Source organism: Schistocerca cancellata, chromosome 8 (genome assembly GCF_023864275.1).
Source record: "Schistocerca cancellata isolate TAMUIC-IGC-003103 chromosome 8, iqSchCanc2.1, whole genome shotgun sequence".
Taxonomy (NCBI): Eukaryota; Metazoa; Arthropoda; class Insecta; order Orthoptera; family Acrididae; genus Schistocerca; species Schistocerca cancellata.
The window spans coordinates 345669056-345680086 of record NC_064633.1 but is presented as its reverse complement, the minus strand read 5'-3'; the positions used below and the strand labels follow the sequence as shown (position 1 = coordinate 345680086).

Here is an 11031-nt window from a genome sequence, read left to right as displayed (position 1 = left end):
AGAGTAAAGGTTTACACCACATTTCACATGTAAAACCGTTTATTGAAAGATAATCTGCTTTTTAACTTTGTCTTTGCCATAAAACGTTTCACTTCACGTTACTAGTACTCTTTGTCACACTTACAAACTGTTAACATGCAACTATGTTTTAAAGCTAATTAACTATCCAGTCAAGAACCAAGAGAACTTATTTAAACAGAAATTACGAATGCATTGTTATTGTGAACAGACGACACAGTGTTATTGTGTGTGTACATTCTTGCTTGTTAGTTGCACGATTACGTAACGACTATAAGGCTCACATACTTAGAACATATACTGGTACTGCTAATGAGATTCTAATGCAACATTTTGGTTTACTTGAAAATACATTCTGAATTAAAGTACTTTCTGAGAGATACCAGATGACACAGTGGTTAGTTTATGTAACAGCTACACGATTATATCACGACGTTACTAATGAGTGACAATTTACAATGTTGCTTTTGCGGTGTTTCTGTTTTATATCTGCACAGTTTTTCTGAATTATTCTGGAAAGTAAAACATGTTTTAGTAGTAACTTTTGTGGTATAGCTACAAGGAGACAGCCTTTTCCATAGCACAACAATACATTACACCACAATACTTGCATCATCACAACAATAAGCGTAATAACTAAGATATCTCTATGCAAAGCATTTCGCTTTTGTTTATCATGAGGTAAGTACATTGGCTTCTGCAGAACTTAGCTTTCGGAGGACAATAACTACGACACTTCCACAGAGCTTATCTTACAGCAAGACGAACAGTTTAGCGCTACAGTACACGTATTTGAGTGATTAATTTTGTACTTAAAACATTTATTTTTAAAGATATTTGAAGTACAATGATACAAAGGTTTTCCGTGATACATTTCATTCCATTGCTGTAATCTGTAACACCTGAGGGTATAATTACACGCCTACTTTGTGTACTATGTGTTTGGCGAGCACAAGGAGCCCTAGCTAATATGGTATTTGCTTATACAACTTTACACATCGGTACCATATTTCTCTAATACATAAATTACACAGCTATCTGATCATTTAACTGAGAGAGAGAAATATTTATTTTACTACATCAGTGACAGATGTTTACGTAATTACACAGTTGGATAACTTCACACTTATGAAACTGCATTTTGTCTGTACTTTGTGAACTGTACATATTTTTTTTTTGGAACCATTGAGATACTACAAGAGCTTTGAATGATGTATTTGGTAAGGGAGAATGATTTTTAAGGTACGTTTGAGGTAGATGACGCTATTTAAATGAGCAGGGAAATTTTTTAGGTTTTGAAATTATTGCAGGAAGCTACGACTATTTTGAGATTTGACTGAGGTGTTATGATGTTATTATTACAACGACGATGTGTATTATGCTGTTGAGGAATGTTTATTATGATATGTATTTATTATGATGAATTGTTGAAGACGTGTTGATGAATATGTATATGTGTAATAAGGTAAGGAATAAGGAGTAGTGGTTAGGGACTCTGACTTGTGAAAAAGGATGTTGGAAACCGAGAATCGTACTTTAAGAGTTGTGAAATGTGTGTAAATGCGTGAATGTATCACAATGCAGGCGAAAATTTTTTGCACACTGTTATATTCATAGGATTTTGTTTCTACGCATTTGTAATGTAAATTTTCGACCTGTGAAATTTTCATATGAGACTGTCACTGTAGTGGAAACTGGTGTCGTAAATATTTCCGTAAGAAAGTTAAGTGACCACCTGCACATAATGCGTCATGGGCACCCAGCTGTGTCAGACGCCTGAAGAAAAAGCCATTAGTGCGTGCCTTTTCAGAGGCACAGGTAGAAAAAAAAGGGAGGCCATTATCCTCGCTATTGACATTCCTTTGTAGAAAGCATCGTAAATACGACACCCTCAGACTTGAAAACATGATAACACTGTGGAGCTATTAATTTATGATATTTAATAAAATGCCTAATGAAATGATGAGAAACATTTTACATCTATTGTCTTTGTAGTTGAGAGATTGCTCATTTTGTTTAATATCTGGTTTCCAGCTGTGTTGCAGCATTAGTTTTATAAAATAAACTTAGATGCATTTGCTAATGTGAACACTTTCTGTCAACAGATCTATTAAATAATTATTTTATGATCCACATTCTTCGAAAAAGGAGCTCTTGGAATGGAAAGAACAATAAGAAGGGACTGATAACAATAACTGCATATATAATTTTCTTTTCAAGTACTTGGTAATTTTTTGTAGAATAACTTCTTGTGGTGCACCACTTTAATTACATAGACATTAAGATGTGAATATACATTTGCCTTGTCTGCATTATTGTCTTTAGTGTAATGTTTTTTTCTGCTTGAGCTATGTCATGTTTAGGTGTAAGTTATTTCATTTGCTGCTGGTGTTTGCCAGGCATAGTGTTACTGAATTTGACTTTGTGTTACTCTGCTAAGCCAGTTTACTACTGATTTATTTTTCTTGTTTGCTGCACATTGCCTTATATTAGTTGTAATATTGCAATTGCTTTGCTAATTTCTATAATGCTGCTTGCTTCACAAATCTGCATTTTTTTCATTGCTGTTTGCGTTAATTGTTTTGTGCTGCTGCATTGCCTCGTCACTTAGTTTAGCATCTGAGCTCAGTAGATTTAATTTAGCTTAAGAGGGGGTAGCCTATGAGAGAATGAATTGCGATGAATTTGGAGAAATGCACTGAGAAGTTATACGAGAAAAATACAGAAAGCATGCTTGGATAGGATTTTTTTGGTGGAAGCAAAGGTTGAAATAAGACGAAAGATCTATGGAATGAAGTTTTGGGTTCGACTGCAGTACCAAATGTTACACTGAAAACAAACCCTGTCTTTTCCTTTTGTGTTATCCCACTATGTGTTTGTGTACCCTTGTGTATTTGTTTTCTTCCTGTCTCTGTGTAGTTTCATAGAATTTTTTCTTCTTCTAATACTAAGCTATATTCACTATGATGAGGAATACTGTTATCCTCAAATATAATTGGCATTAATAATATGTTATTTACCTTGTAAATATGCTTAGACATTATTTATTCTGTTTTGTTTTAATGCTCAAGTGTGAAGTTGATGTTTCGAAAGTTATTCTGATCATTTATGTATGTACTCTTGTCATAATTCCTGTAACACTGATGTATATGTTATTTCTATGCTTTTGTAAAGCCTGTATTACTACAAATGTTATCTGTATTGTTATGTTTTTAATGATGTATTTTGTACCTTTGTAATTGTATTCTTATGTTATAAAATTGTAATTGACACCGGTTCATCATATTAGTAACTTGTAAGTTCCATTTCACTGCACACGTTTCTGTTGGTCATAGTATATGGACAATATGTGAGAAGTAGGGACTGTTAGTGTTTGCACGTGTGTTAAAAATTCAGCAAGGGACTGGATAACAGCATTGCTGGTTCTAAGGACAATTCCAAAAACTTTGTGAGTGCACAAATGGTGGTTATGGACTTGCTATATTATCCGCAAGACTCTTCAATGGTGATTGTGCACCTGCACAGTCACAACAGATGGCTGCTGGCTGTCTCTACAAGGACTACAGTGGGTCTGCATCTTCGATGACCCACCAATACCATTATTTCTACAAGGACTACAGTGGGTCTGCATCTTTGATGACCCACCAATACCATTATTTCTACAAGGACTACAGTGGGTCTACACCTTTGCTGACTCACCATTACCATTATTTCTACAAGGACTGCAGTGGGTCTGCACCTCTGGTGGCCCACCAATACCGTAATCCCTACCAGGACTACAGTGGTCTGCTCTGTGATGACCTACCTACCAATATTCATCAACTTCGAATGACTCTGCTGTGGGTTTGCTCTGTTGTGACCCATTACCTGTCAGCATGTCAAGAGTCAACACTGTCTTTCCGTTGGAAGGACAACACTACTTCTTCAAGACTGCATGGAAATCCACTACTTCCGTGTGCATTCTCTTTTACTAATGAGACTTTGTGAAAAAAAACTGTAATTCCTATTATGATGAATGATCAGGATTATCTTTATGGACTGTGAGAAAATTTTAGCTTTTGACCAACATTGTATTAATAAGTGTGTGCATTTGATATCTTTGTTATTGTAATTATGAAAAATTTTATCAAATCATTATTGGCCACTGCCCAAAACAATTTGTAAAATTTTTTTTGTGGGGAGCATGGGGGCTATGTAAATAGGCTGTTTATGTTTTCTTATTGGCAACGTTACGTAGCGCTCTGTATAAAAATCACTGGCTGTGCTGTGTGCAGTCTGTGTCCAGTTTGCATTGTTGTCATCCATTGTAGTGTTGGGCAGCTGGATGTGAACAGCGCGTAGCGTTTGCAGTTGGAGGTGAGCCGCCAGCAGTGGTGGATGTGGGGAGAGAAATGGCGGAGTTTTGAAATTTGTAAAAATGGATGTCATGAGCTGCTGTATATATTATGACTTTGATGACTATTAAGGTAAATACATTGGTTGTTCTCTATTAAAATCTTTCATTTGCTAACTATGCCTATCAGTAGTTAGTGCCTTTCGTAGTTTGAATCTTTTATTTAGCTGGCAGTAGTGGCGCTCGCTGTATTGCAGTAGTTCGCGTAACGAAGATTTTTGTGAGGTAAGTGATTTGTGAAAGGTATAGGTTAATGTTAGTCAGGGGCATTGTTTTGTAAGGATTATTGAAAGTCAGATTGCGTTGCGCTAAAAATATTGTGTGTCAGTTTAAGCACAGTCATGTATAATTTGTTCTAAGGGGACGTTTCAATACCATTTCGGAAATCGTTAGGGAATTTAATATTCAGAGATCGACAGTGTAACGAGTGTGCCGAGTATAGTGAATTTCACGCATTAGCTCTCACCACGTCAAACACAGTGTCCGACGGCCCTCACTTAATGACCGAGAATAGCGACGTTTGCGTAGAGTTGTTAGTGCTAACAGATAAGCAACACTGCGTGAAATAACCACAGAAATCAATGTAGGACGTACGATGAACGTATAAAAAAAATGGTTCAAATGGCTCTGAGCACTATGGGACTTACGTCTGAGGTCATCAGTCCCATAGAACTTAGAACTACTTAAACCTAACTAACCTAAGGACACCACACACATCCATACCCGAGGCAGGATTCGAACCTGCGACCGTAGCGGTCGCGCGGTTCCAGACTGAAGCGCCTAGAACCGCTCGGTCACAAAGGCCGGCGATGAACGTATCTGTTAGGAGAGTGCGGCGAAATTTGGTGTTAATGGGCTATGGCAACAGACGACCGATGTGAATACCTTTGCTAAAAGCACGACATCGTCTATAGCGTCTCTCCAGGACTCGTGGTCATATCGGTTAGACCTCAGACGAGTGGAAATCGTGTCTAACAATACCACCACTGCAAAGTAGATTATAAATCAGATTAATAATGTTGCTCACGCAACATATGTTCGCTTTATCGGGCAACAACAAAACTATTGACTGTGGATGGTACCTTCAGAATGGAAATAATGAAGTCACTGCAAAAATCTCATTAATTTTGGCACTTATCTTGAATGGATTCCCACGTAGACTTCGTCGAAGTCGTTATGGCTCATCTTGTTGATTCTAGCGTGATTCCACTTTGGCTGCTAGAAGGTCCGGATCTGTAGTTTAGCAATATTTGAAGACCTAACAAATGCGTTTTTCAGGAAATTCTTAATGATCAAACAATCCCAGATCGGAACAATGGCATGGTAGAAATAATTTTTGACTTGGTGTTCACGATCCACATTTTTAATAAACTTCTTGTAAATTCACATATATTTCTTCTTAATTGTTACATCATCAAGAAAACAGTTTTGTATCAATCTTCACATATTTAATTTCCACTTTAACTAAACACAAGACTTGACTGTTCTTTTACAAAGCGAAATGGCAACACAACATGTGCAAAGTGAACAAAGACTGCTCTGTGCGCATTCGCACCAAAACGATTACAAGTAAGTCAAAGATTATGACTGTCTCACAGATTATGAGCCGGCCGAAGTGGCCGTGCGGTTAAAGGCGCTGCAGTCTGGAACCGCAAGACCGCTACGGTCGCAGGTTCGAATCCTGCCTCGGGCATGGATGTTTGTGATGTCCTTAGGTTAGTTAGGTTTAACTAGTTCTAAGTTCTAGGGGACTAATGACCTCAGAAGTTGAGTCCCATAGTGCTCAGAGCCATTTGAACCATTTGAACAGATTATGACAGTCTCCAAAATGAATACACACAAGAACCATATCACTATAATATATCGATACATCGGAGTACCTATACATTAATAAAACCAAATGTGAATATTGTCACAAAAATATGTCTGTTAAGAAACTTCCTGGCAGATTAAAACTGTGTGCCCGACCGAGACTCGAACTCGGGACCTTTGCCTATTGCGGGCAAGTGCTCTACCAAATGAGCTACCGAAGCACGACTCACGCCCGGTACTCACAGCCTTACTTCTGCCAGTACCTCGTCTCCTACCTTCCAAACTTTACAGAAGCTCTCCTGCGAACCTTGCAGAATTAGCACTCCTGAAAGAAAGGATATTGCGGAGACTTGGCTTAGCCACAGCCTGGGGGATGTTTCCAGAATGAGATTTTCACTCTGCAGCGGAGTGTGCGCTGATATGAAACTTCCTGGCAGATTAAAACTGTGTGCCCGACCGAGACTCGAGGTCCCGAGTTCGAGTCTCGGTCGGGCACACAGTTTTAATCTGCCAGGAAGTTTCATATCAGCGCACACTCCGCTGCAGCGTGAAAATCTCATTCTGGATATGTCTGTTACTTTGCAGAAAAGTAATACGATATTACTGGTATCGAGAACTGGATTTGGAGTGCCGTAATGGTCACGTAAATAAAGAACCATTACACTGGTCAGATGAGTCCCGATTTCAGTTGGCAAGAGCTGATGGTAGGTTTCCAGCGTGGCGCAGACCGCACGAAGCCACATATCCAAACTGTCAACGACACACAGTGCAAGTTGATGGTGGCTCCATAATCTTGTGGACTGTGTTTACATGGAATGAATTTGGTCATCTGGTCCAACTGAACCGATTATTGACTAGAATTGGTAACGTTCCACTACTTTGAGACCATTTGCAGCCATTCATTGATATCATGTGCCCAAACAACGGTGTAATGTCACCGACCCATCATTGCTCGCAATGAGTATGAAGAACATTGTGGACAATTGGAGCGAATTATCTGGCCACCCAGATCGCTCCACGTGAATCCCATCTACCACTTATGGGACACAATCGAGAAGTCAGTTCGTGCACAAAACCCTGCACCAGTAGCACTTCCGCAAGTATGGACGACTATACAGGCAGCATGCCTCATTATTTCTGCATGGGACTTCGAACGACTTGTTGAATCCATGCCACGTCGAGTTGTCGCACTACGTCGGATAGAAGGAGTTCCGACAAGTATTGGGAGGTATCTCATGATTTTTGTCACCTCAGCCTACTTTTCAAAGTCCCCGCATACCTGTTCATATTGAGCAGTTGGCTCTGCGAAAGGCAAACTTCATATACGGTTTGTTTCAGGTGCTGCCCCTGTGCATTGGGAAACACTCAGCTCTCCTTCCGTGGCGAACACTTGCGATGCGGTGGCGAGACTCGGAAAAACGTCAACATTCCGCGTGCGTCGGCCAGAAAGGACCGCGGGAGGAGCGGCGCATTTTTCTCTCCGGCGAGTAAGTCTCGAGGTCAACCCTGAGAGGCTGGTTGTTGTCGCCGTGGCCGCAGCCTGCGAAACAGGCGGAACCAGACCTCGCGCTGCGCTGCGCCCCTCTCCAGGGTGGAGGCGGTGGTGGCCTCCAGCTCCAGCTGCAGACGGACGGACAGACATTCGCCGACCGTCCGCCACCGTAGCCTCGACAATCGCGCAGCGGCCACTCCAGCCCCAGGCCAGGAAGAGCAGACCAGGTAAGCTCGGCCGGGCGCGCCCGAGGCTGGCGCTCTGCGGACCAAAATAATCTCATTCTCGTTCAGCACACAAAGGGGGAATCTCCCAAAACTCCGACTATTTTTATTTCGTGAAAACTTCAAGGTATAGAAAAGTGGTTTTCGCCGTATGATTGTAGAGTGACATGTAATTTTATTGCATCCTTGTTCCACTTACAAGGGGAATCCTGTGTAAAATCTGTTTTACACGATCGACTTTCTTCTCTCAAGATCTGCAGCGGATAGGCACCCACTACGTTGTCCTCGATGGTGAGTGTTCTTCGGAGACGAGGGTATCATCTGGAGTGCTGCAGGGAAGTGTGGTAGGTCCGCTGTTGTTTTCTATCTACATAAACGATCTTTTGGATAGGGTGGATAGCAATGTGCGGCTGTTTGCTGATGATGCTGTGGTGTACGGGAAGGTGTCGTCGTTGAGTGACTGTAGGAGAATACAAGATGAATTGGACAGGATTTGTGATTGGTGTAAAGAATGGCAGATAACTCTAAATATAGATAAATGTAAATTAATGCAGATGAAGAGGTAAAAGAATCCTGTAATGTTTGAATACTCCATTAAAAGTGTAGCGCTTGACACAGACACGTCGATTAAATATTTGGGCGTAACATTGCAGAGCGGTATGAAGTGGGACAAGCATGTAATGGCAGTTGTGGGGAAGGCGGATAGTCGTCTTCGTTTCGTTGGTAGAATTTTGGGAAGATGTGGTTCATCTGTAAAGGAGACCGCTTATAAAACACTAATACGACCTATTTTTGAGTACTGCTCGAGCGTTTGGGATCCCTATCAGGTCGGATTGAGGGAGGACATAGAAGCAATTCAGAGGCGGGCTGCTAGATTTGTTACTGGTAGGTTTGATCATCACGCAAGTGTTACGGAAATGCTTCAGGAACTCGGGTGGGAGTCTATAGAGGAAAGGAGGCGTTCTTTTCGTGAATCGCTACTGAGGAAATTTAGAGAACCAGCATTTGAGGCTGACTGCAGTACAATTTTACTGTCGCCAACTTACATTTCGCGGAAAGACCACAAAGATAAGATAAGAGAGATTAGGGCTCGTACGGAGGCATATAGGCAGTCATTTTTCCCTCGTTCTGTTTGGAGTGGAACAGGGAGAGAAGATGCTAGTTGTGGTACGAGGTACCCTCCGCCACGCACCGTATGGTGGATTGCGGAGTATGTATGTAGATGTAGATGTAGATGGTGCAGGGAGTGGCAACTGACCCTTAACATAGACAAATGTAATGTATTGCGAATACATAGAAAGAAGGATCCTTTATTGTATGATTACATGATAGCGGAAAAACACTGGTAGCAGTTACTTCTGTAAAACATCTGAGACTATGCGTACGGAACGATTTGAAGTGGAATGATCATATAAAATTAATTGTTGGTAAGGCGAGTGCCAGGGTGAGATTCATTGGCAGAGTCCTTAGAAAATGTAGTCCATCAACAAAGGAGGTGGCTTACAAAACAGTCGTTCGACCTATACTTGAGTACTGCTCATCAGTGTGGGATCCGTACCAGGTCGGGTTGACAGAGGAGGTAGAGAAGATCCAAAGAAGAGGGGCGCTTTTCGTCACAGGGTTATTTGGTAAGCGTGATAGCGTTACGGAAATGTTTAGCAAACTCAAGTGGCAGACTCTGCAAGAGAGGCGCTCTGTATCGCGGTGTAGCTTGCTGTCCAGGTTTCGAGAGGGTGCGTTTCTGGTTGAGGTATCGAATATATTGCTTCCCCCTACTTATACCTCCCGAGGAGATCACGAATGTAAAATTAGAGAGATTCGAGCGCGCACGGAGGCTTTCCGGCAGTCGTTCTTCCCGCGAACCATACGCGACTGGAACACGAAAGGGAGGTAATGACAGTGACACGTAAAGTACCCTCCGCCACACACCGTTGGGTGGCTTGAGGAGTATAAATGTAGATGTAGATGTAGAATTGGCTGTTCGAGACAAGCGCGCCTACTGTAGCGCCCTGGCGTTCTACTCCCGCGCTGGTCTTGTCTATTTTTAGTGGTCATTTTCGTTTACGCGTCAGCGCCGAAATTGTTGGGGTTGTGAATGTTGTCTGTTGTGCAATTTGGCATCCGAGTAGTGAAAGTGAGGTTATGATGGATTGTCCTTTTTACGGAAAAATCGAAATATAGTACCAAAATGTAGGAACAAGTAATGACAATAGAATTCATACTGGACGTTCTTGTCATGCTCGTGTGTTAAATTCTCTAAGCTCCTGAGAACTGAAAGCATAAGAAAAGTGTCTTTCAAACATTTCAGGACACGTGAATGATTCTGTTCGAGAAAATGCACCCTTGCAAGCACATGAGACATTATACTGCGTGGTCGGAAATTCCCGTTACAAACTTCTAGGACATGTAGAGGGGAGTGAGTAGATAATATTTTGAATAGGAACCCATGTCCAGAAACGCCATGCGACGAAGCCACAGAGCGTTGAAGTTACAGACGGCGGCGCCTTTTAATGTATGTATATAAAGGATGATTCCATGATGATGTTACAAACCTTTGAGAATGATGGAAAAGGATAAATGTATGAATGTGAAGCAAGGATTCCTCTACTGGAAAAGAACGAGTTGAAAGTTATAAGCGAAATCCGTTCTAAAACCTCTGATTGTGCAATACATGTACTTGTACTGCTGTTGCTAAGATTTTATGGTAGGCAACTTTCAGAGTTCGTAGTATGGACCAAAACAAAGAAAACATGTGCAGTCGACATGGGCTCTAAAATGCACACCTGAGAAGCTATGAGTACTTGTTCAATAGAAGAGACCTGTTTCACAGTAGTGAAGATGAATACGTGCTCGCATATCCACTCCTGTTATGGAAACTGATTTTGTGCTTCTGTGTCTTCTTCATCCTTATCATGTCGTTTACTTTGTTTTCGCGGTTACTGAAAAGTTACACAAGGTCCTGGTACTTTTTGCTACTAGTGTTCTCCTACAACACAGAGAAATAACTGAAAACAAAAAGGTTTAGCGTTTTATTGAGAAAAAAGGTATACTGTGCAAAAATAAGACTAAACAGATAAACATGTTTTAATTAA

The 11031-nt window shown here is 41.0% G+C and overlaps 1 protein-coding gene across 1 annotated transcript in view; it reads left to right on the top strand.

Moving 5' to 3' along the window:
• Positions 1–7883: 7883 nt before the first annotated feature.
• The window catches only part of LOC126095564 (nose resistant to fluoxetine protein 6-like), a 586153-nt gene continuing 583005 nt past the window's right edge, over positions 7884–11031 (top strand). Inside the window, exon 1 of the mRNA XM_049910342.1 lies at positions 7884–7942. The gene's annotated coding sequence lies outside the window, so the exon portion shown is untranslated. The remainder of the gene's footprint in view (positions 7943–11031) is intronic.